This window comes from Geotrypetes seraphini, chromosome 9 (genome assembly GCF_902459505.1).
Source record: "Geotrypetes seraphini chromosome 9, aGeoSer1.1, whole genome shotgun sequence".
In the NCBI taxonomy this organism is placed as follows: Eukaryota; Metazoa; Chordata; class Amphibia; order Gymnophiona; family Dermophiidae; genus Geotrypetes; species Geotrypetes seraphini.
Window position 1 is genome coordinate 22377401 of NC_047092.1, and position 27362 is coordinate 22404762.

A 27362-nucleotide genomic window follows, 5' to 3' on the forward strand; every position below is an offset into this window, starting at 1 on the left:
ATGGTGAGCAGGGAAGGGGGTGATTGATCACCTGTGTGTGTGTGTGTGTGTGTGTGTGTGTGTGTGTGTGTGTGTGTGCAGAGAAGAAGTCAGTAATAGGACAACCCTTACTGACCTTACTTGAAGTTGCCCTCTACTTTTTTGTGATGCAGAGCAGGTGCAAGTCCTGATGTTTATCTGCTGGGTCATACACATATATCACAATATTTAAGTGCAACTTCAAGTGTAAAATTCCTCAAGGTAAAAAGCACAACACACCTGCTACTGAAACAGCATATAATAACAAATATATATGTCTATATAAGAACATAAGAACATAAGAAGTTGCCTCCGCTGAGGCAGACCATAGGTCCATCCTGCTCAGCGGTCCGCTCCCGCGGCGGCCCATCAGGCCCATTGCCTGAGCAATGGTCTATACCTATCTATACCCCCCAATCCCTATCTATACCCCCCAATCCCTTTTTCTTCTAGGAATCTATCCAAACCTTCTTTGAAACCATTTAATGTTTTCTTGTCTACAACAGCCTCTGGAAGCACGTTCCATGTGTCCACCACCCTCTGAGTGAAAAAGAACTTCCTAGCGTTTGTTCTAAACCTGTCCCCTTTCAATTTCTCCCAATGCCCCCTTGTGCTTGTGGTGCCCCTTAATTTGAAAAATCTGTCCCTGTCTACTTTTTCTATGCCTTCTACTTTTTCTATGTGGGAGAAAAGGCCTCAGAGACCTTAAAAATCAGAACCAATAAATTTTATAGTTCTTGAATATAAATTGTTTAAAATATAACATGGGGGAGTATTTTTATACCAATTATTGAGATTTGACCTGGCTGATTCAAGAACTATAAAATTTGTAGGTTCTGATTTTTCAAGGTCTCTGTATCCCCTATTTATAAGTGCTAATACACGTGTAAATAAATGGTAATACCACCCTCACGCTACCCAGGGTACACCCACACAGTACCCCTGTGGGATGTACGCACATGCACAGGTACATAATGGCTTAAAAAAAATATTAGTTTGTACACATGTAAGTTATACCGTATCTACTGTACATGTATGAGTCAGTTTTTATATGGCTTCTAAAACATTTTAGTAAAAAGGTCCATAGAGACTTAGGGCTCCTTTTATCAAGGCGCGCTACGGGGCTTAGCACCTCAGACATTTCATCACGCGCTAACCCCCACGGCAAGCCAAAAAACTAAAGCCTCATCAATGGAGGCGTTAGTGACTAACGTGGCAAGCGGTTTAATGCGTGGTATTCCGTGCGTTAAACCCCTACCGCGCCTTGATAAAAGGACCCCCTAGGAGATTTTAAGCAAACAACTAAGCTGAAACAAATAAAAAAGGAATGCATTGGATGCTCTGATGTTTAAATATACAATTGCATGATAATTTAAACAAGAAATGAGCCCTCAGCTTAATACCCTATCCCATAAGTCCAAAAACATTTTCTTTTTGGGGGGGTTTCTCAGTCTCAAACAGGATCTGGAAACATTGAAATTATTACACTAAAACTATAAGAAGTTTATCTGATGAAAATAAAGATTTAAGACCCATAGTATAAAATTAACTCCTTGCTCACCCTTTCTTCTTTTTTAAAGAGGGGATTAATAATGCACCCTAGAAGCTAGCAAAACCTTTGAGTAGAGTACCAGATGAGTACGGCATATCTCCCTGGGCAACTGCTGAAATTTTAGGAAGTTCATAAAATGATGTGCCATTGCCTGATTCTACAGCTTTTTAATTACAAGCACATTGTCCTTAATCAAGGATTATTCATCTTCATAAATTTTCTCCACTTTTGTTGCCAGAATATTAAACTACTCTGAACTTTTTTTTTCTACTAGAGAAGCCTTTGACATAGAAACTTGAAACTGATTAGTCAGCTAAATAATATGTTCAGACAAACAAACCATATGCTTCCACACTTCTTCCAAGCAAGTGGTCTTAGGAAAAAGAAGAACTAACATGAAGACCTCCTGCACAAAGTATTGCCCTCTGGGAATAACCAGTTGGGTCTGTGTCTTCAGTCCAGGAGCTTCTTCACTTTTCATATTCCCAGTGTTGTTTCTACTTATGGATTGTGGATCTACAGTGGTATTACCGGCCTCATGCAATTAGATTGTAGTTTCTTCCACTGCTGCAATTGCTACACTGGGAGAAGCATTTGGAGAAATAATTTTTCACCTGGGTATGCTATATTACCAAGGATTTTTCACCTGTTATCAAGGATAGCATCTCCAGGATTATTCTGGAAATAAACTAATCCATGGAAACTTTGGTCAAAGAAACATAGAAACTTGATGGCAGATAAAGGCCAAATGGCCCATCCAGTCTGCCCATCCGCAGTAACCATTATCTCTTCCTTTTTCTAAGAGATCCCACATGCCTAACCCAGGCTTTCTTGAATTCAGACACAGTCTCTGTCTCCACCACCTCTTCCAAGAGATTGTTCCATACATCTACCACCTTTTCTGTAAAAATGTATTTCCTTAGATTACTCCTGAACCTATCACCTCTTAACTTTTAACTTTATCCTTTGCCCTCTCATTCTAGAGCTTCCTTTCAAATGAAACAGACATGACTCATGCACATTTACATCACGTAGGTATTTTAAACGTCTCTATTATATCTCCCCTCTCCCACCTTTCCTCCAAAGTATTCAGATTGAGATCTTTAAGTCTATCCCCATACGCCTTATGATGAATACCACACACCATTTTAGTAGCCTTCCTCTTGACCGACTCCATCCTTTTTATATCATTTTTTCAAGGTGCGGCCTCCAGAATTGTACACAATATTCTAAATGAGGTCTCACCAAAGTGTTATACAGGAGCATCAATAACTCCTTTTTTCTACTTCTAGCTTTCGCCATCATCTTCTCAACCTGTTTGGCCATCTAAAGATCATCACATACAATCACACCCAAGTCCTGCTCTTCTGTTGTGCACATAAGTTCTTCACCCCCTAAACTGTACCATTCCCTCGGGTATTTGCAGCACAAATGCATGAACTTGCATTTCTTAGCATTAAATTTTAGCTGCCAAATTTCAGACCATTCTTCAAGCTTAACCAGGTTTTTCTTCATGTTTTTCACTCCATCCTGGGTGTTTACTCTATTGCACAAAGAAGCAAATCTTAACTAACAGCCCTTCAGCAATATCATTTATAAAAATGTTAAAAAGAACAGGCCCAAGAGCAGAACCTTGAGTCACACCACTGGTAACATCCCTTTCTTTAGAGCAATCTCCATTGATCACTGTCACCTTCCACTCAACCAGTTCTTGACCCAGCCCATCACTTTGGGACCCAGCCTGAGGGCACTCAGTTTATGTATTAGACATCTCTGTGGAACACTGTCAGTGGTTTGCTAAAATCTAAATACACCACATCTAGAGCACTCCCTCTATCCAATTCTCTGGTCACCCAGTCAAAGAAAGTGATCAGATTTGTCTGACAAGACCTACCTCTAGTAAATCCATTCTCTGAAAATCGATCAGAGTCTACCACTCCTCTATCCCTATTCGAATTTGTCTTCTGTGGATCTGCTCCCGGCGCTTCAGTCGTGAACACAGAATAGAAATATTTGTTAAGCAATTCAGCCTTTTCTTTATCAGTTTCTACATATTCCTCTCTTCATCTTTGAGTCTTACAATGCCACTTTTGCACTTCTTCCTATCATTGAAATATGTAAGAAATGTCTTGTCTCCCTGTTTTACCATGTCTGCTATTTTTTCTTCCATTTGTATCTTTGCTTTCCTGACTACTTGACCAGCCTCTCTTAACTTTTCCAGATCTTTTTGCCTGTCTTCCTCTTTTTGCAATGTTTTGTAGTCTATGAAAGCTGAACTCTTATTCTTTACTTTCTCTTTTACTACTTTTGAGAAACAAAGCAACCTTCTTTTCCTCTTTCTTTTACTTACTTGCCTCAAAAAAGTTTGTTGCACTTACAATAACTCCTTTCAGTTTTGCCCACTGCATTTCTACTCCTTCTAGACATTCCCATCCAGATAACAATTCCTTGACATAATCCCCTGTCAGTTCAAAGTTAGTTCTTTTAAAGTCTAGAACCTCTACTTTGAATGAGCCTTCTCTATACCCATCTTAATAGTAAACCTTACCATGCAGTGATTACTGGATGCCAGACGATCACCCACTGTAATATCAGAAACACTTTCCCAGTTTATAAACACTAAGTTCAGTATGATCCCATCCCAAGTGGATTTATTACCAACTGTGGGAACAGTTCTCTTTGTAGAGAATCCAGGATCTCCCTACTTCTAGAAGACCCTGAAATAGGGATACCCCAATTAACATCTGGCATGTTAAAATCACCTATTAGTAAAACTTCCCCTTTTTTAGATACATTCTGAAAGTCTACTATAAAATCTTTATCCACTTCTTCTGTCTGTGAAGGAGGCCTGTATATCACACCAATGTAAATATATTTATTATTCCCTCTTTCTAAATTGATCCACAGTGCCTATTCCTTGTCCTGTAGATCCTGCAATTGTGTGGCTTTAATATGATTTTTAACATATAAAGCTACTCCCCCTCTTTTTCTTCCTATCCTGTCTTTCCTGAACAGTTTATAGCCTGGTATAACTACATTCAAATCATGGTTCTCTGTGAACCACATCTCTGCGATCGCTACTATATCCAACTCATCTTCTTCCATCATAGTTTCTAGAATCAGAATCTTGTTTCCCATACTTCAAACATTAGTATATATTGCTTTCCAGACATTGTCCCCTTTTCTCATCCATGAAGAGGTATTCAGTGATTTACTTACCAGAGGGTTTGTACACGCCCGGGGGCTTTGATCACCCTGCCCTATCACTTCTAGTTTAAAGTCCTCTTCAGTAGATTAATCAGCTTGCTGTCAAAGACACTTCTTCCCTTCTTTGATAGGTTCACACCATCCCTGCTCAGCAGCCCTTGGAAAATCATCCAATAGTCCAGTAAGCCAAAATACTCTTGACAACACTATCCACCTAGCCACACATTCATCTCCAGGATTCGTGCTTCTCTGATCTGACCCTTATCCTCAACAGGGAGGATGGACGAGAATACCACCTGCGCATCTGACTGCTTCACCTTCTCTTCCAGAGCCACAAAGTCACTTATGATATGTTCACTGGGGTACCTGGTAGTATCATTAGTGCCACTGTGGATGAGCAGCATCGGATAATAGTCATCAGGCTTGATGAGTCTTGGCAATCTCTCTATAACATCTTGGATTTTGGCACCAGGCAGACAGCATACCTCCTGGGACATCATATCTGGTCTGCAGATGGATCTTTCAGTACACCTCAGAAGGGAATCGCCAATCACACTACCTTATGCCTCCTAGTAGTCATGGATCCAGCAATTTTGGGGATTTCAAGCTTTGTTCCTTCCTCTCCCTGGGATGCTGTCATCTCCTTCATTTCCAGGGCAGCATACCGGTTCTTCAGTTCAAGGGCAGGTGAAGTCACAGTACCAATCTTGTAGGGTTCCATAATCTGGGTCCAGCTGTCTTTCCCCAGCACAGCCTCTTTCCTACTGCTGGAAATCTTTGATGCCTCATGAACCATTTCATCGTTGTACATCTCATTCTCATGGATGCTTCTCATTCTTGCCACCTCCTCTCTCGGTTCCTTTGCTTCCTTCATGAGGGATTCAAGCTGAAGACAGCTTGCATATGGAACCACTCCCTCTGCCTGGGTAATTTTTTTTTGTCTACACAGAGACAGAAGCTGTAACCTGAGCAGCAACTTTGGTGACACGTTTCCCAGCCATACTGTAGTTGCAGAAGTACTTACACCTGGAAGAAAAAAAAAGAAAGAACAGAAATATCCTATCAAAGTAATGCCCTGTTCCTGAGTGTCTGAAGAGACAAAAAAGCTCCGCCTTTGAGTGGGCGGGAAGGAATTAACCTCAAGGGTCACCTTTGATCTCTAAGAAAGTCCTCAGAGTTCCTTTATTTCTTCAATATTATTTTACAAAGATTGTTGTGGTAAACTATGATAGGAAAAAGGTGGGCAAAATCTGGACCTGTATCTCAGTGGTCCTAGATTTTCTTGGCCAAAGATCAAACAGACAAATTCATTTCATCTGCATCAGAGTCCAAAATAGCCCTGGATAAATTGTCCTTATTAATGCAGCATGGGTAGCATATCCGGATGAAAGTTTATTGAGCACCAGGGTATGCTAACCACTGCCAGCACTAGCTACTGGAAGTCAGTGAGTGCCACCTCAGATGTCAGCAGTTGTCTGAACAGCCTGGAGAAGGCAAGCTGAAAGAACCAGCATACCTATTGCAGAGTGGGAGAAGCTACAATGCAGTTGAATGAGGTCAGTAATATTGTAGCACAATAAAAAAAAATATGTGGATCTACAGTTACAATTAGGAGAAAGATTTTGTTAAATATGCAAGGTTAAATAACACCTTCACAATTCTTCAACAGATTGCACTGATATGCTACACCTGTTCAGTTGTTCTGTGAAATAACTTCCTTCCCCTCAATTGGTGAGAAGTGTCTTATATGAAGAAGCAATGTGCTGTGATAGAATTTCTGACCTGAAGGAGTCCCTTCAACTGAAATTCATTTCTGCATACAGGTTGTTTCTGGTGATGACTATGTTGATATGAGCCCTGTGTGTCGCTGTCCCAAAAAATGTAAAAATTATGGACAAGAAATGATTGATTTGTATGATGATCCATGACATCAATGGATGAGTCTCATGGGAGGAAGGTCGATGAACCTGTAAAGGACAATCAGAGGATCACTCAAAATATTATTTTGCACCTCTGAACACTTTACAAGAAAAATTGAGAAGAGTTCAGAAGCAGAAAAAGGAATGTTTTTTTTGTTTTTTTCCAACTTGACCATGCTAGGCTTCACACAGCAAGATACACCATAGGCAATTATGAAGAGGGTCTTATAGTCTTACTCCATCTGCCATACAGTCCAGACTAAGTGCCATGCGATTTCCATGTTTTTCCAAAACTGAAAAAATATCTATGAGGCATCAAAATGGAAAGGACTGTGAGCAACTGGTTGAGGAGACAAGGGGCCTGCTGATTCTATAAACGGTGCCTAACTCATAGGCACCACGGTGCAAAAAATACATAAAACCAATACAACACAACCAAACATGTTCCGAATACCTCCTGCAATTACCAACTACTCCTTAGCAAATTAGAAAATGTTCAAATTATTCCTTAAGTACTTCTTAATATCTTAACAATATGTACCTCTTATTATCATCACAATTCTTATGTAATCCGCCTTGAACCGCAAGGTAAAGGCAGAATAGAAATCCCTAATGTAATGTAATGTAATTATCAATCAACTGTTAGATGCTCTTTACAGAATCGTACCTACCAGTACCTAACTTGACTTAGGCCTCCTGTTAGGTGCTGTTATATCTAATCTAATCTAATCCAAACCTTAAGTTTATATACCGCATCATCTCCATGAGAATGGAGCTCGACACGGTTTACAAGAACTTAAAATAGTGGGTAGAGAAGAAGTAAAAAGATTACATGAACTTATGTGTAGAAGGGGGGAGAGAAAGGGGGGAAGGATAGAGCTACAATTTGCTGAAAAGCCAGGTTTTCAGTTTTTTGCGGAATAACTGAAGGGAGCTCAGGTTTCGCAGCGGGGTGGTGAGGTCGTTCCAAAGACCTGTGATTTTGAAGAGAAGGGATTTTCCCAGTTTGCCTGAATAGTGGATGCCGCGTGGAGAGGAGAAGGGTTTTCCTGCCCTAATTTACCAGGCCTGCCACAGGCACCTAATGATGCCTAAGTCATACCATGGCTATTCTCTGCCCCTAACCATGCCCACTTTTGAGGTAGGTATCATTAGGGGCTGGTAGGTGCCTCGACTTAGGCATCAGTAAGCACAGCTCTGAGTTCTGTGTGGAACTCTTAATTGTTTTTTAATGTTTTTAATGAGCTTTTAATGGCATGGTCAATTACTATGCCAATTAAGCTATTATTTAATTTTGAGTTCTGTGCTAAATCGGCTAGGCGTCCCCAATTAGAGTGCTTAGTGGCACCTAATCTAAGAGAGATTTATAGAATCTGGCCCAAGATGTGCAGTTCTTTTGGTTTTTGAAAACTTAGCATTGTTGATAGAAATGTGAGGTGAATGGTGGCAATTGTAGAAAAGTAAATACGTATAATAAAAGAGCAGGTTTCAAGCATTATTGTCATTTTATATTTATTACAATATTTTCATTTATTTTAAACAAAACTTATGGAGGGGCATTAATTTATTTAACTCTCATACATAATAATGCTGGGAAAAAATATTCAGGTGGCAGAAGTCGGTGTGTTTTTGGCTGCCTCTGGCGTTATGCTTAGATATTCAATGCCGGGCCATGTCTGGGCGGCGGCATTGAATATGTGGATTTGTGTAGCTAGCTTTCCCTTATCAGGTTAAGTGCGATATTCAACACTGAACCACCTAAGTGAACCTGGGTAAAGAAAGGACTGAGTTTTATGTGATCTAATTTGTCTGGTTAACTTAGGCGGTTAAGTGCTGAATATCAGCACTTACCCCCTCCTTTACAAAGCTGTGCTATCGTTTTTAGCACTGGCTGTGGCGGTAAGAACTCTGATGCTCATAGAATTCCTATGAGAATTAGAGTTCTTACCGCTGCTGCCGGCGCTAAAAACACTAGCGTGACTTTGTAAAGGAGTGGGTTAATCACACAATTGCTGACTTTACCCCATGGACTGCCGGTAACAGCTTTCATGATTAGAGCTGATATTCAGCGGCATTAACCAGTTAAATGTTGCTGAATATCCCTGCAGAAGCTATTTCACTGGTCAGGAACCTCTGGTTAAATCGCTTTGAATATCAACACTGAAGTATTTTGCATGTGTTTACACACTATGCATCTCATTATTATGTTCCCTGCAGTGACTTAACTATCTTATGGCAGTGGCACTGAAACTTGCAATATACATTATGCAATATGGAATCAAATAACATGTTATAGCCATAGCACAGCTTGATAACTACTCTCCCCCAATCTTTATGTAAAAATCCCTATGTTTTGCAGCTGCATCCTAAATCTCTACCTTTCTTAACTCTCAGATATTTTTTGCTATGGTTCTTCCAGTCTTCAATACCTGATGTATATGCTAGACCTTAATTTCTGCAGAATCTTTTAACTTCCTGAGCACCAGTTTCCCCTTCATCCCTCTTGTGTTTCACCAGACTCATCATGTTTATATATCTACTAGCATTGCCCAGATATTTATTTATTCCAAAATGTCCCATGTCCCACATGCCCCACTCCCCACATGTGTGGCACAGTGTATGAAGCTACAGCCTCAGCACCTGGGTTTGTGGCTTCAAACCCACGCTGCTCCTTGTGACCCTGGACAAATCACTTAATCCCCCCATTGCCCTAGGTACATTAGATAGATTGTGAGCCCGGCAGGACAGACAGGGAAAAATGCTTGAGTACCAGAATAAATTAATGTAAACCGTTCTGGACTCCCTCGGGAGAACAGTACAGAAAAATGAATAAATAAATAAATAAAATGTCCTCCTCACTCCCCACATGTCCAACTCCCCACATGTCCCCCACTTGTCCCAAAGGAATGCCCCTCTCTATGGGGCTGAACTTGGACTTAAACAGCATTGGGAGTGTCAGTATTCATCTCAGTGAGCCTGAAAACTATGGGTTAGACACTATCTGTCATTTTCAATAATTTTTACTTGTCACCCCCTTCCCACCCCACAGTATTTTCCCCCAGATAGTAAGTCATATGTGTACCAAGTTTGGTGGAAATCTCTCCATGCGTTTCAGAGTTATGCTGATTATTCATCTCAGCGAGCCCAAAAACACTATGGGGTGGACACTAAAATCTGTTATTTTTGATCATTTTTACATGTCACCCCCTTCTCACCCCCACAGTAATTTTCCCCAGATAGTAAGTCATATGTATACCAAGTTTGGTTGAAATGTGTCCTGAAAATAACCTATAAGGGAGTTCTGGTGAGATGTTTATCTGACACCCTTTTTGTGAAGTTCACAGCAGTGCCCTGTAAGGTGCCCCACTGCTCTGTTGCCATGTCTGGGTGGCCAGTCCATTACAAGTTTGGCCCCTCCCATATCCAAATGGTTTTGTTCTGGGCATTTGGGACGTGGATGAAATTTTGGTTGAAAATGTGGTATAAAGATAGATGTACCAACAATAGCCTGGACGTCCAGATAAATGATTTTCGAAAAAAAAGTATTCTAGATGTATTTTTCGAAAATGGGCATTTTCTGACTTTGGGCATCTAGCACCAGATGCCCAAATTGGACTTAGTACATGTGGAAGGACATAATCAAAACTTATGTCTATCCACCCATGGCATCTAGATTCTTATGAAGTTGGTTGATGAGTGTTTTTGATGGTGTTTAAATGAGGTATTTTGATGATACCAGCTTAATGAATTTGCATATTAGGAAAGGTTAATGTGAATGTTTATATATTATAGTGAAATTAATATGCAGGATCTTCCAGCTCTAGTTTTTATTTACATTAATCCTTAATTTAAGTGAATGAAATCTTAAATGTTAACTTGTCCAGTATCATTAAAATCACAGAAATGCATGATGTTTATAAATACTGTATAGGGCAATAGCTTTTATTATACGAGGGTCATTTCATAAATAATGCACAGGTTGGTAACATTGGGGTGTGGATGATGCAATTGCAGTAAACCTTGTTTCACTTCAGTGCTTGAAGCAGCAAGATGTGTGCTTAGGAACTCTGTAGTGTACATAGTGTGGCTGTGACAGGTGTGAGAAATGGAAGCTGCAGGTGTCTCGGGTACGTGTCTTTTGACGATCAGAGATTGTACATTAAGATTGAAACTCTACATGGCAAAAACCCGACAGAAATCCACAGTTCGTTACGTAAAGTTTGTGGTGAGTTAACAGTGGACCATAGTACAGTTTCTTGGTGGGCAACTCATTTTCTGCAATATTTGCAAGCATTACAAGTTCCTTATAGTCCCCTGAGGAAGGTGATATAGTTGTTGAAACTTGGATCCTAATCGGGTGATCGGCAGCAGAAGGTGAGATTATTAAACCGTCGCACAAAACCACCACACGCTCCTTCTATTGCGCATGTAGCGGCACAGAAGCACAAAACACGGATGCACGGAGTTTCAAGTGCTCAGGCACGCTAAGGGTTTTATTATGATAGATAAGGACTTGTGTTTGAATTTTGTATATACCACCAATAAAACATTTGTAAGTGAAGGTTGGTTTGGACATCTCCTGTGCCTCTTCTTTTACTGGCCTGTGTTACCCCGAGGCCTAGAACCTTTTTTCTTTTTTGGGGGGGAGGGAGGACTAGGGGGCATGCAATGAAGCTACTAAGTAGTATATTTAAGGCAAACTGGATAAAATATTTCTTCACACAATGTGTAGTTGGACTCTGGAGTTTGTTGCTGAAGAATGTGGTGAGATTAGTTGGCTTGGCAGGGTTTAAAAAAGGTTTGGATAATTTCCTAAAAGAGAAGGCCATAGGCCATTATTGAGATGGCTTGGGGAAATCCACTGCTTATTTATAAACAGCATAAAATCTGTTTACTACTTGGGATCTAGCTAGGTACTTGGGACCTGGGTTGGTCACTGGTGGAAACAGGATACTAGGCTTGATGAACCTTTGGTCTGTTACAGTATGGTGGTAATTATGTTCTGAACAGTTAAAATGACCTTTATTTAAATTAGTTGCTTCTGATCCTTTAGGAAGATGGGTACATGTAGAAATGAGCATGGGAAATACTACAATGGTGCTCTTTAATGTATATGTCCCAAATTCGAACCAAAATGAATTTTTTAAATCTCTACAACAACTGGTATTACCACTGGCTACCTCTAATTTAGTGGTGGCTGGGGATTTTAATGCTGTTATGGGTCCTTTGTTGGATAAAAAAACCTAGTAAAATTATTAAATCATTGGGTTTGGATAATTTTGTAAATTCTTGTGATTTGAAAGATATATGGCGAATACAGTGGTACCTCGGTTTGCGAGAGTTTTGCAAGACGAGCAAAACACTCAGCAAACTTTTGTCTCGTAAACCGAGCACTGCCCCGATAAACGAGCACTCAGCAATGGTGGCCCAGGGGTGAGTACCTGCCTGAAGGTGCTGCACAGCGATTTGAAAGTGGTGCTTTCCTTGCCTTGGGGTCCCCATGCGGCTGCCCTCCTGCTTCGGCGATGCCTCTGCTGTCCGTCAGCGCTCTCCCGGCTCCCATCTAAACCGGCCGCCATCCTGAATGAGCATGCGCGACTTCACCTCTCTCCTCTCCTAAGTCAGATGCTGCCCCGACAACACGCTCACCACGTACAAGCACGCAGGAGCATTGAGATTAAGCATCAAATTACTGCATCTCAATGGCCACGAATTTGGTCTTGGAGGATGAGTTGTACAATGTCGGCATCTATGAGACAAACTTGGTTTTTTCTGTTGCACCAAGCTTTCTGGACCCCTGTTCATTTACAAAAATTAGATAGTTCTAAGTCTAATAGATGTTGGCATTGTCATCTCGAAACGGGGACTTTAGATAATTTATTATTCTATTGTCCATTCATTTTAGCTTTTTGGAAATCAATTTGGGGCAAAATAAATTGTTTGTTGGAAAATCCTGTGGCTCTATCCTATGATACTATATTATTTGGAATGTCAATGAGGAAGAAAAGTCAAATTTCTGCAAAGAATAATAAGCTATTACTTTTTATGACTTGAGTTGCCATTCAGCAGATTACATTTAATTGGAAAAATTGGAATAGATTAAATTATAGTTTTTGGTGGAATTCATTATGTCATATGTACAAGATGGAAAGAATGTTAGCCTTGCAGAAAAGTAATTTTAATAACTTTCAGGAGGTTTGGAGGCCATTAATAGAATATTGATATTAAATGATTAGATTAATAGGACAGAATATATAATATTTTATCTGATAAATGTACTACATATGAATTAGTAGGGTTGGGAGGGAGAGTTTAAATATTATGATTTAAGTTAAATTGATAGAGAATCAAGTGATATTGTATAAATTCAAATGTTATTTTATGATACACTTGTTGTAAGATGTAAAATGAATAAAGAATTTAAAATAACCTGAAATAACCATAAAATTTGTGACTTTAAAATAACCTGAAATAACCATAAAATTTGTGACTTTGAAACTTTTAATACAAGTTGATTAACATTCATTCAAGAATGAATTGTATTCATATACAGTATTGGTAATAGAATCATTGACTGATGTGGTAACAGAAACTAGAAACTATAGGCCATCAGCGTACAACTGATATTGAACCCCCGGTGCAAATTAGGAGCATATAAAGATTGAAGAGAATAGTAAACAGAGCTGATCCCTAAGGGACACAAGAGATCATAGATGCCCAACTAGATAATTTTCCGTTGGAAATCACAATTAAACAAATGAAGTTTAATTAAAACCATTCTAAAACTTTACCACCAATACCAATGTGCTTCATAAAGTCAATTAATTTTAAATGACTGTCTCAAAAGCCACATCTAATAAGACCAGAAACAATTGTTCCTTCTTATCAAAACCTAACCTAATTCTATCACATAAGGAGATCAACAAAGTTTCTGTTCCATGCGTAGGATTAAACCCATACTGAAAGATGCTGGAGAACTAATTTCCCCAAAACTGTGACCAAGAGTTGTAATGATGAAATTAGTTGATAACTTTCTAGTAGAGTTGAATCAAATCTTCTTCTTCACTAGAAGCCTTACAGCAGCTGTTTTCAAAGTCAATAGAAAGGTCCTCTCATAGAAAGATTTATTTACTAACACCATTACGGATTTAGCAATATCCTCTCCCATTGATTTAAATACAGATGTAGAACATAAATTCAAAGAACAGGATATGTTTTTTATTGTCTTAATGACCTCATGTATCTTCTGTACCCCCACTTGATTAAATTTAACCCATATTGACTCCTCTGTCCTCCCAGCCTCAGGTTTCAGAAGATTGATTGAATCAAAAGTCTGATTAATAAAGAAAATAGGCTTTGTGAAAAATAGTAGTTGTAACCCTGGTTGGTTGAGAGAATCAGATGGGCTTCACAAATGTATTTTTATTTGGACTGTTGAAGTCAGAGCTGGAGCTAACAGAGCTTGAAAGCTGGCTGGCAGTGAATCACTCACTTCTCTCAATCAATAAACAGTCCTCACAGGTTACTTCAAACTGTGAAAGGTGTACTGCATTTGGATAGCCAACAATAGTGATATCTTCAATAACTGTATGTACATCCCTTATATTTCCCAATAAAGATAAACAAGTTTAACCAGAAATAATAACAGTCACAAATTTTCAGTATTCTCCTCCCTTATTTTATTTACTTATCAGCATGCCTGATAGCAAAATTGTTATACCCCCAAAGGGAAATCTGATATGGAAGGCTTTATGTTGGTTACTAGTTTGCTCCAACTGGGTAGTATAATATTCTTTTCCTTTTCTTCTTTCTGCTCCACTCAGCCAGTGTTGGAAGAGAGGATCCCTGTATCTGATTATCCTGAAGCAGTTCAGCAGTTTTATAGGCACTGAGGATGATTCATAGTAATCAAAGGCTTCTCTGTATTGGAAATGAGGAATGCTGTAGCTTGGCAGTTGGAATATACAGTATTTACTTCTCTTGTATTGATGTTAGGGAATTGACTTGGTGCTGCAAGCCAAAAAGTCCACTTGCATAGATCATGCTCTGGCTAGGGAGCTAAATCAAAGGCAATGACCCTCCTCCTAGGTTGGGTATCTACACTAGCCTTGTTAACATAGAAACATAGAAACATGATGGCAGATAAAGGCCAAATGGCCCATCCAGTCTGCCCATCCACAGTAACCATTATCTCTTCCTCTCTCTAAGAGATCCCACATGCCTATCCCACGCTTTCTGGAATTCACACACAGTCTCTGTCTCCACCACCTCTACTGGGAGACTGTTCCATGCATCTAGCACCCTTTCTGTAAAAAAGTATTTCCTTAGATTACTCCTGACCCTATCACCTCTTAACTTCATCCTATGCCCTCTCAATCCAGAGCTTCCTTTCAAATGAAAGAGACTCAACATGCGCATTTACACCATTTAGGTATTAAAATGTCTCTATTATATCTCCCTTCTCCCACCTTTCCTCCAAAGTATACATATTGAGATCTTTAAGTCTGTCCCCATACACCTTATGATGAAGACCACGTACCATTTTAGTAGCTTTCCTCTGGACCGACTCCATCCTGGATTCTCCTATCTTGTGAGGCAGGGAAAGTGCAGCCCAGTTCTGGAAGTTACAGGGGATAATAAAATGTCAGAACTGTTTCTCTTTCTGGTAGAGTGCTAAAAGGATTTCTTGAAGACTCTCAAAATACAATACAAACTAGATCCACTCTCTTTGTATCTTGTTTAAATGAGAGTGACAAGGTCTTGATCATGAAATTATATTTCAGGAATAAAAATGCAATATTTAGTGGAGCAAAAATTCAAATATTTCCAGATGTGGCTAGATCAACTTTGCTTAGAAGAAAGGCTTTTTTAGCCTTGAAATCTAGAGCTGTGGAATCTGGGGCCACATTCTTTTTGAAGTTCCCATGCAAATGTTTGCCAACTTTTCAGAATAAGGATTATATTTTTTGTGGATCTGATTCAATTAGAGCAATTTCTTAAACTGCATGGAAAAAGACTTCTTTATTTTGTTTCATTTAATTGTTACTGGATTTCTATTGAGGAGTTAATTATAGGATAACACCTATAAATGTATTTTTCCCCCTTATTTTTGTATTTCTTTTATATAATTGAAGCACTCCTCTCCCGATGATGAGGGCTTGATGGGATTTCTATATAATATAGTAAGATTATGTAAGTGTTTTCTTGGATTTCCATATTTCTATGCTTTTGGATATATTTATTAGAATCCTAATAAAAAAGAAATCAAGATCACTTGATAGCAGGAAAATTATTCCTTACATCAGAAAAATGACCATACAAATTTAAACTACATTATCAATTGTAAGGATTAATATATTTTAAACATATTAAATAAGAAATCAAACAAAACAAAAAAGGAGATGCCCTAAAGTGGGAAGAAGTTTTAGAAATAATTAATCATTGCAAGAGATTGACTAATACTTAAGGAAAACCCCGGAAACTTGATTTAACCTAAGCCGGCTATTATACTAAATGAGAAAATTCAAGTCACAATAGAAGTAGGTATTGAGACTGAAATTGGTAGAAGTGGAGACCTAGCTTCAAGAAAATTTTAAATTGGTCAGGGTCAGTAAATACAAAAGTTTGTGCTTCAATTTTAACAAAACTACTTGGAATCTGAAAGAAAAACAACCCTCTGAGTGACAAAAGTTGTGATTTGAGGGACAAAAGAGCCTTCCATCTAAGCTGTGTAACTCTACAGAGGTCAGGAACTATTAAAACCTTCTGACCTAGAAATTCAATCTAAGGACCTCGTTTTTATCAATCTCCAATGCAAAGGAGACTATCAAAGTGGCAGATGGCACCACAGCTTCTCATCCTTCCAAAAAAATTAGAAAGATTAAAACTGTCTTGAGTGCTCTCTTTTCTAGCTCCTTGAAAGTCTGTTCCATGCCAGTCCACATAATAAGCTCTAACCAATGGTGGCAAAGTGTCTCTTGGGATTTGCAGGACTTCCATTAAATATTTCTTGAACATATCCATATGTGTAAAAACAGGTAACTTAGGAAAGCTCAAATATCTTAAATTAAGACATTGCTCATAGTTCTCCAGAGCCTCAAGTTTTTGATAAGTCACCATTTTATCTTTATAAAGCATAACTTGTCCCTCTTTTAAAGATTTCAATTCCTGCTCACATTTTGTAATGGTGACCTCTTGTTTTTACTGTTTCCCTTGCAATGCCACAGAGGACTGTAAAAAGTCATGACCAAATGAAAACTTATCAAGCCTTTTAAGCAGGGAATACTCCAGCTTTCCTTTAGTATCCCAAACCACTTCAAGTATTACTTTTTCCGATTGTTTCTTACCCACCATATAGTTTTCCACTTCTGAGCATCCAGATTGAGCCTGAACACTCTTTTTTTTTTTTTTTTGGGGGGGGGGGGGGACCTTGTTCCTTTCAACCCCCAACAGCTTTACCTCTCACCATACCTCTAACTGGCTCTGGATCCTCAGGGCATATCGCTCTCCTGCCACAAATCAGACCTCTTTTGGAAACCTCTTCGTATCTGAGGTCTGATTCTGAGCAAGATGTATGTTCTTCGGGGCTCAGCGTAGCATTCAATATACCAGGCATCAGTCCTCTAAACTCTGGTGCTGCTCCCAAAATAGGAGCACCAGTAGCAGGAACAACAAAGTTCAATATCGACTGCTAAGAGAAAACATTATTCTAACCTCTGGCGGGTGAATACGAATCTTCCCCTTCTGCTTCACTATGTTGATCTGACTTAGAACCATCCACGGAGACTGCAGCAGATGGTAGCAAGAGCTCTAGCATCCTGCACTATGGTGCTGCCCTCTTGACTCCTCCCCTAATGACTGAACAAACATTTATGAGTGGTTTTTATGTAGCTGTTACTATATATGCTGATTGTGCTGTATCCCCATGGTTTACAATAAAAATTACTATTCAAAAAAAAATAAATTGAATTTTTGGTCAGTAGTTTCCAGTAGTTTTCTACCCTACCAGTAGGTTTCTACCCTACCAGTAGGTTTCTACCCTACCAGTAGGTTTCTACATCAATTGTAACAGCCTTCTGTTGGGCAAACGTTTCTTCAATCTTAATAGTCTTCTGTAGCTCAGTCATTACAGTGATGATCTTTGGTTGGGAGCCATAGCCTGTAATTCCTTCCAGAAAATGATGCATGAGCTTTCTAGGTCCAGTCCATATATGTCACCATTGAACAATGGCTAGGATTCTCTACCCTAAGGTTGTTAATTTTGGGAGGGATTTAGGTTTTGCTGCCTCTAGGAAGAGAATACCAGGTGCAACATTGAACTCAAGTTTTACATCATGTGGTGCCTACCACTGCTGCTGAACTGCTAGGCCAGCCTTAAAGTACCTCATTCTTATGTAAACAACTCTATAACTAAAACAAAACAAAGAGAGGCAGAGGATCTGCGCAACAAATACATAAAAAAATCATATCTTTAAAAAAAAAAAAAGCTCCCCTCCCCCCACCGTTTGTAGGCCCAATTCTACAACAACTCCTGTGGAATCAACAAGCCTTCCTATCAAAAGGATTGCTATAAACACATTAAGCCCATCTTCTATCAGGTTTGTTTAAAGAAGGAGAAAAAAGCCTCAGACCCAAGCTCACTACTAGCTAGTTAGCATGCAGGCAAGCAACATAAATGGAGATACCTCTTTGGCATAAAACACCTCCTCCTACCCACACTTCTTAGAATGTGAGCAAATTTAAATTTGCTTAAACATATGCAGCCATATATGTGCTGCTTTTGCAGCAATGCGGGTGCTGCTTTATCAAATATTCTTTAAATGTAGCACATGCAGACACTGCGACTGATCTTGCTGTGAACTGTCCCCTCAATGATGCACAGAAAAAGAGCTAAAAAAATAACAAACTCTAGATCGTGTTGCAAAAACATTAAAAAGTGTAAGCTCAATGTTCATTGAACTTGTATTTATCTCGCTGCACCATTGCCACAAGCTATAAGATGAAAGTGTGGAGAAAACACAGCAATTCAAGACAAATCACCCAATTAACTCAATTCAGCCCTGGCCGTTTCCTCCTTCTTTAAACAAACCCGGTAGAAGATAGGCTTAATGTGTTTATAGCAATCCTTTTGATAGGAAGGCTTGTTGATTCCACAGGGGTTGTTGGAGGGTTGATTATTTGGGTCCCCTGAGTTTGTGAATTGTTAGTTTTTCCCTACCTTTAGAAATCCCTGGGATTTAGGAGTAATGGGGCAGAAGTGATTCCTAGTCCCTTTATATGGTAGCTTGACCCTAGAGCAGGGATGTCAAAGTCCCTCCTCGAGGGCCACAATCCAGTCGGGTTTTCAGGATTTCCCCAATGAATATGCATGAGATCTATTAGTATACAATGATAGCAGTGCATGCAAATAGATCTCATGCATATTCATTGGGGAAATCCTGAAAACCTGACTGGATTGCGGCCCTCGAGGAGGGACTTTGACACCCCTGTCCTAGAGGTAGTACCACGAGACTACTACTTGGGAGGTTGCCAGTGCTACTTTGAACCTGATGCTGACCAGGGCAAGAGTGATAGAGGATTTCTCTTGCCCCCATGCTCTCTAGACCACAGAGATTTCTGGGGGTAGGCCATGGAGGGAGCCTGTGGGATGGTGGGGTAGAGGGTATCTGTGGATGATAAACTTTAGATTATCTAGCTCATGTAAGTTGTAGCTCAGGAGCAATGGAAAATAATACCAGCTTTTAGCTGGCATTAAGGCAGTATGCAGTGTTCACCACAAGCTGCATTATTTCATATAGTAATAAGGTGTTTAGCACATGCTTGCTTGCTTGCTTTGTGTCTCATTACTATGTATTCCATTGTAACTAATGCATGTTTTATGATAATATGGCACACTTTAATGCCATATAACATGTGTTAAGGGGTAAATAGTTTATAAGGTTTATAGTTTATTAAAACTTGTTATACCACAGAAGTTGACTCACAGATCTGCATGGTGTACAATCTACTTAAAAGAAAATGAAAAGAATTCCACAGTATAAGGACAGACAATTCCTTCACATATTCAAAGCCCAATCAATCATAGTAAACAAAGTATGTTGCCCATTGTGAAAATACATACCTAACTGTTATTAAAAACCTGATGGAATAACCAAATTTTTATGGCCTTTGTAACGTGTTTCAAAGAGGGCTCTGTATAAAAGTTTAATGGGAGGTTGTTCCAGGTAAAAAGCTTAAAAAATAAGACACTATACCTAGTTGCTTAAATTTGAGCAGATCTAGGAACTGGCAGCACCAATCTATAGTTGTATTCCCCTGGATTCAATATAAGGTGACCAAAATTGAGTGCTAATATTTGGGCATCGATCCGAGATGTGAGCCAATTTGCACCAATAATTGGGTGCTAATTGGTGCCAATTTGAATTTGAGCACATATCTTGCTACTTGCAATTCCATAGTGTACATCCCAAAAGGGGGTATGGCCTTGGGAGATGCATGGGCAGGTCTGGGGTGTGCCTAAAATTTGTGTACAGTGTTATAGAATACCAGGGATGCATGCCTAAACTAGATGCGAGGAATTACACTTGGTTTCAGCAGATGTGGTGCCAAAATTGGTACTCAATGCTATTCCACAGTGGGCACTCACCTCCGAGTGCCCATTATAGAACAACATTGAGCACGGATATTTCTTTGGTACTAATTTTGAGTGCCAGTTACTGAATTGAGCCCATTATTGCCATAATGCACTTTAGAAAGTACTCCCCCCCCTCCACTTAGTGCATCTTTCTCTCTCTTGTGTAGAGAACTGCTCTCATAGATCTCAAACATAATGGAGGAGAATACTACAGTGGTATTACCCATGCATAAGTATGCTGAGTTAGTAACTTGGATTCTAGCAACAGATTTACAGGTTCATCAATTAAAGTCTATCTACTATTTATGTTTTTCAATCCAGGTTAGAGAAGAGATACTTGTGGGAACCTTGGATTTTTGAAATTCTTAACAGGTAAGTTCTTTCTCTCATATTTCTACTATTAAACAATAAGGCTTCACTGATGGGCATTGGGCATATAATTTATGTGACTTGAATTAGCAATACACTTCATAATAGGACATTATTTCACTGTTCTGAAATACATTAAGAGGATAATTCTATAACAGAAAGCCATGGATAGGCACCTATAGAAATCCAATTTGTCTGTATAAAATACATGGCAGAGGGTGCGTCTTGAATGTAGGCATGATCACCTGAACCTGCTTGAGAACTAGTGTAAATGAAGATGAATATTTTATGCATGTGGATTAAGGTATTTCATAATCTACATACATATGTGCTACTTCTACCCATGCTTTACCTAAACTCCTCTGCTGTATATATCCACTGGACATCAGAGGGAAGACTTCCAGCTCAGCTGCAGGACTTGCGTAGTAGCCACAGACCACGGCATTGTACAGAGAAACAACTGCAGCTGGAAGGAGGAGGGAGCCAGCTAGAAGAAGTAAACACCCGCGGGAGGGAGGCACGTACTTGGGGCATAGAAAGGGAGGGAGAGAGAGGGGGGCGTTGGGACTCGTGAGGGAGAATGAACTTCGGACAAAGGATGGAAGGAAGGAGGGAGGGGGCATGAACATGGGGCACAGAATGGAGGGAGGGAGGGAGGGTGATTACACTTTTAAAAAGATATAAACAGGATGGAGGCTACTAAAATGGTTGATGGTCTACATCAGGGGTGTCCAATCTTTGGGCTTCCCTGGACCGCATTGGCTGAAAAATTTTTCTGGGGCTGCACAAATGCGCAAACGCTGCAGCAAGACAGAGGAGGGAGCCGGCAAGACGGTAAACACCCGGGGGCAGCAGAGGAAAACACTGCATCGCCGTCAACCGGGGCCACACAAAATACTTTACGGGGCCGCATGCGGCCCTTGGGCTGCAGGTTGGACACCCCTGGTCTACATCATAAGGTGTACAGGGACAGACTTAAAAATTTAAATTTGGAGGAAAGGCAGGAGAGAGTCATTTGAATAGTTTTGTGGCATAAATACGTATGAGGCGTGTCTTTCATTTGAAAGGAAACTCCAGAATGAGAGGGCATAGAATGAAGATAAGAGGTGATAGGCTCAGGAAGAATCTAAGGAAATACTTTTTTATGGAAAGGGTGGTTGATGCTTGGAATAGTAGAGGTGGTGGAGACAAAGATTGTGCCTGAATTCAAGAAAGAATGGGGAGAGGAAGAGATAGTAGATGCTGCGGATGGGCAGACTGAATGGGCCATTTGACCTTTATCTTTTGTCATGTTTTCTATGTTTCTATTTGCAACTTTAGTAATGGTATATAGAATCTGGGGGTAACTGCCTATTGAGTTCTAGTAAAAGGGCCCCTCTCTTTTCACTGGTCAGGGAAGCAGCTGATATTAGTATCTGACTTTTTTTTTATTCAAGCTGACAGGCTCTGTGCTAGGCACAGAGAAAAGAGATATTATGGATTTCTGTTGATTTTGTCTCAGCAAGTGGTCCTAGTGGATGATTTCCCTTACAGCTGCTTAACTTTAATCATCCTTATTTGGTAAAGTCCCTTGTGTTTAGGTTTTCCTGAAATGACTGTGTGGTTTTCAGTGAAATATGTTCCCCAACTAGTAGTTACTATTACAGTGACTGCAACATGACATAGGAGCCAGCTCTGTGGGTGCTTCAGCACCCCCAATGTTGAGAAGACTCCTTGACTGTGTCCAAAGAGAGATAATTTCTTTTGGGTTTAGTCCCCCCAAATAATTCTGAAAAGTTTGTGCCTGTGCAATATGACATTGTCTCCCAATCTTTCTGCTTGGATATAAGTTGGAATATGTCTTGACATGTCTGAATGCAGGAAAGGTAGAGCGAAGATAACTTGTTTGATGAAGAGTGAAGGCTAAGATGGGATTGCTGAAATAGTATCTGTTCTATCTCTGTTACTACCCTATTCTCTGAGGACAAGCACATATGAGCGACATCGGCAACTGAGCCCAGTATGGATATGTACCGAAGTGTACTGTCACTTTACACTGTCAACTTTAGCATTGTCCATACCACACGTGCACCTTCCCGCTTGATGGCTCGCGGGACCTTCTATTCTTCATTTTCTGCAAAGCAAAGAAGTTATGTTCTTCAAACACTCCTGTGTTCAGTAAATTTTTTCACTTTAGGTGCCTTCCCCTGTTATTTTTTTTGCCTTAATTTATTTTAAATTATATTTTATATAATTTTTTTTTAGTTTCTGTGTCTTTCTTTTTTCAGGCCTTCGAACAGGCTTCTGCCTATGATGTGACCGGGAGTGTCAACTCCTTTTCAGATACTATCTACTCGACCTCCCCTACAATTGAGTCTTTTCATTTAGTGCCAGCAGTCATCCCATCAATGTCCCCAATGTCCAGTGGATTCAAGAAGTGTTCTCGATATAACAGGCTCATCACTTAAGCACTAAAGTCAAACTTTTAATTAAATAAATAGAAACTTATTGTGAACTATATGAAGTGCTCAGTGCCTATATATCCTGCATTGGAGCGGCATGAAGATTTAATTAGGAACCATTATAGTACCTCATATGTCCCTTCATATGCCATTCCCATAAAGTTAATATAAATGTAAGATTATTGGCAACATAATCCTACTATATCAATCAATCCTCAAATCGGCACTTATCTTATTTAGATGACTTTGCTTATTAGTGCACAGCTCCGCAGGAGTTCCTCCACCATGTGCTCAACTGTGAAATATTCTCCCCTACTCAGACCTGAGTTTTGCCAAGATAGGATTTGTCAGGAGGAGTAGATTATACTCTTGAGCAGATCACAGATGGCAGATTAAAAAAAAAAAAATTGACATTCTGAGGTGAAGGTGTGCAAACGGAACTACATATATGGTGGATGCCATATGACCTAGAAGGCATAACATCTGTCTTGCCTTGACATAGATCTCTTTGCATCTCCCACCAACCACAAACTGCTATTTTACTGCTCCAGACTGTTCAGCCCAACCGTCTCACAAAGTGATGCCTTTCTCCTTGACTGGCAAGGATGCTTTCTCTATGCGTTTCCTCCAATACCACTAATCAGGAAAACTCTATTCAAAATTCATCTAGAGCAAGCCTCAATGATTCTCATGTTGACCACTATAAGCCTGGTTTCTTCTTCTCCTACTGCTCAATGGTCGGAATCTCATTCTGCTCCAGTTATTTCCAACTCTACTAACTCAGAATGAGTGCTCTCCTTCATCCTAATCCATGTTTATTGGCACTCACAGCCTGGTATCTATCTTCCCAGAAGTAGATACCTCTCCCCTATCACCTTCAGGCTTGAACATTATTGAAGCATCCAGAAAACGATCTACTAGACACTGTTACCAATTTAAATGGACATGAGTTACTATTCAGTGTAATCTCTACTCTTTAGATTCAGTCACATGTTCTCTACTGTCTCTTGTAGGGGTGTTTCCTTATTTGCACCTGAAGGTTAGGCCTCTCTGACATCATCAAGCCTGAATCATTGTCTGCAAGAAATCTTTCCAGCATGAACCTTGCAAGAAGAGAGAAAGAACACATCTTTGCTGTTTCTGCCTGATGCATTCTGGGTATGTACCAGAATGGTATTCTAGTCAAGGACATACATCTATGACTTCATGCTTAGACTGTGTGATTCTTGGGGGAGTTATACTCCTATGCTGTGCTTATCTTTCGAACGGCGCCTGTGTCTCCCAGCCTGTATGAGACTCTACGCAGAAAGGCTATTCATCTAAGTTCTGTTTCTGGATTGGTCCGAGGAAGTCATCTGACGTGATCCAAGTGAAAAGGTGCTAATTATAATTAGTCTGTGTCGGGATGCGAGTGTACTCACATCTTACCACAGGTATTCTCCACGCATCTCTTTCATAATTAAGACCTGAACAGTTACCTCGTGTGACTCTCTGCCTGAGAGAGAGTGAATCGGACTCTAAACAGATCTGAATTCCATCACTTTAAGGAAACTTGTGCTGCCAACAAATTACAGCTGTACCAGTGGCTGCAGAACTTTTGTTCCTGTAACAGAAGGATTTCTACACCTGCTAAGCTGAGAAGAATAATTCCATCTCCCGGGGCTAAGGCCTAATTATAAGGTAAGGATAAGGAACTTATTATCTTATCAGCTGGGGGTTAGATAGAGAATCCTATTTTGGATATAGGATAAGGCTTGTAAAGCTACTCTCGGTGATATTCTGTAATCATTTGCTGCTAATTAAGAATAATTATTATTATAAGGAATTGTTTAGTGTGTGTAAGAAGTAATTTTACTTAGTTATCTAGAAGTGTGTTGTGATAATTATGTACTGTGTTTCATATATGTAAATCGGATATTTTGTGAACAATATTTAGATATTGCTGCTGGCTTATGAATTATATTTTTCTATTTTCATAATAAAAGTATTTCTCATTAGCCTGGGTCTTGTGTCGCATAAATAGACAAAGAAATTTGGACCTGGCAGAGTTCATAGTTTTCCCTAGACAAAACTAACAGGCACGTAACTTGTTTATGTAACTGATTAGTCTACCATAAATCTTGCTACACTCTGTTAGACCACCTTCTTCATCTTTCCAATTCTGGACTTAAAATTTCTTCTGTACATGTCCATCTCAGTGCAATCAGTGCTTTTCATATTGAAATAGTAGACACATCTCTATGCATCCATTGGTCTCCAGATTCATGAAGGGGCTTTACCACACCAAGCCTCCACTCAGACCAATGCCTGTAGAATGGGATTTGAATATTGTTTTTTCTATACTCATGAAGTCACCATATCCTCTTGTCTACTTCACTAAAACACCTCACCTGGAAAATGATTTTCCTGATCATGCTTACTTCTGAACATTGAGTCAGAGAATTACAAGCGCTGATATCGAATCCACTCTGTACCAGATTTTATCAAAACAAGGATGCCCTCCATACTCATCCAAAGTTTTTGCCGAAAGTGGTCTCTGAATTTCATCTCAATCAGTCCATTGTTTTACTTGTTTTCTTTCCAAAACCACATACACTTCATGGGGAGCCAGCTCTCTCTATCCCGGACTGTAAAAGAGCTCTTGCCTACTACTTGGATCAAACTGAATCACATAGGACTACAACTCAAGTGTTTATCTCCTTTGACCCTAACAGATTGGGAGTTCCAGTTACCAAGAGGACTATTTCATGCTGGCTAATAGACAGCATTTTCTTTGCATATTCTCAAGCTGGCCATGTCACTGTTCATAGAGTAAAAACTATGGCGACTTCTATTGCCATCTTGTGCTCCACTCCCATACAAGACATCTGTAAAGCGGTAACTTGGTCCTCTACCAACACATTTACTCCTCACTACTGCTTAGATCAACATTCTAGATGAGATAGTCAATTTGGCCAGGCAATTCTCAAAAATTTATTCTCTCTTTAAAAGCCATCTTCCCTCCATCCTCAGGGATTTCATCAGCCTCATGACAGCTATATTTAACCCTCTTCCTAGAAGCATGAGTCTGGCAGCTTGGAAGTCCCATATGTGAAAATATACTGCCTGCTTGTCCTCAGAGAAAGCATAGTTACTCACCTGTAGCAGGCAAATATTCTCACAACCCTCCCACCTCCCCTAGCTAGCTTCTAAGCTTTTAGGGGAGAGTGTGGTGCAGTGGTTAAAGCTACAGCCTCAGCACCCTGAAGTTGTGGGTTCAAACCCACGCTGCTCCTTGTGACCCTGGGCAAGTCACTTAATCCCCCTATTGCCCCAGGTACATTAGATAGATTGTGAGCCCACCAGGACAGACAGGGAAATATGCTTGAGTACCTGAATAAATTCATGTAAACCGTTCTGAGCTCCCCTGGGAGAACGGGATAGAAAATTGAATAAATAAATAAATAAATAGACAAAACTGAAAGTCCCACAAACCAATGTCTTGCGGGAAGGCACATGCACAGTGCTACAGTTTTAAAGTGACAGTACACTTTGGTACATGTCTGTACCAGGATTCTTGGATGATATTGCCCATATGTCAGAATATCTGCCTGCTGTCCTCGGAGAACACCTGCTACAGGTTAGTAACTATGCTTTACAGTGTTATCACCTGAGGAAAATGTCTCCAAATGTCTCCTGCCCACTTAAATTGCTTCCCACAACATAAGTGGGGATATTCAGCAGCAATTAACTGGAGAGTACTGCTGCATATCCCCACAGACTGGCCTAAATAAAAAGTGGACAGGGCTGGGCAGCATTGGGGAGGAGCCCATATTTATGTGGGTATTAGCATTATTCAGTGCCAGCACCCGCATAGCTAAGTGGCCTAATTTAGGAGAAGGAAATATCTACTGTATCTGAATGTAACTTGTCTTGAGCTACAATGGAAAAGAAAGATATGAGCTAAATCAAAAGTTGATAATTACATTGCTCTTTATGTTATGCTATTTTATTTGTTGTGTACTAAATAATGCATGCTAAATTGAAATACAGTAAAACCTTGGATTGCAAGTAACTTGGTTTGCAAGTGTTTTGCAAGACAAGCAAAACATTTCATTAAATTTTAACTTGATATACAAACAATGGTTTGCAATACGAGTACATACAGTATACACACATCACATCATCATAACTGAGCCGATGGCTCTTCTCTCTCTGACACTGCAGGAGTGTAGAGACTGTTC

General features: G+C 39.8%; 1 protein-coding gene across 3 annotated transcripts in view; it reads left to right on the plus strand.

Moving 5' to 3' along the window:
* SHANK3 (SH3 and multiple ankyrin repeat domains 3) overlaps window positions 1-27362 on the plus strand; it is a 924054-nt gene that overhangs the window by 155052 nt on the left and 741640 nt on the right. For all 3 annotated transcript variants that reach the window (XM_033958997.1, XM_033958999.1, XM_033958998.1), the window contains one exon: window positions 20651-20701. The gene's annotated coding sequence lies outside the window, so the exon portion shown is untranslated. The remainder of the gene's footprint in view (window positions 1-20650; window positions 20702-27362) is intronic.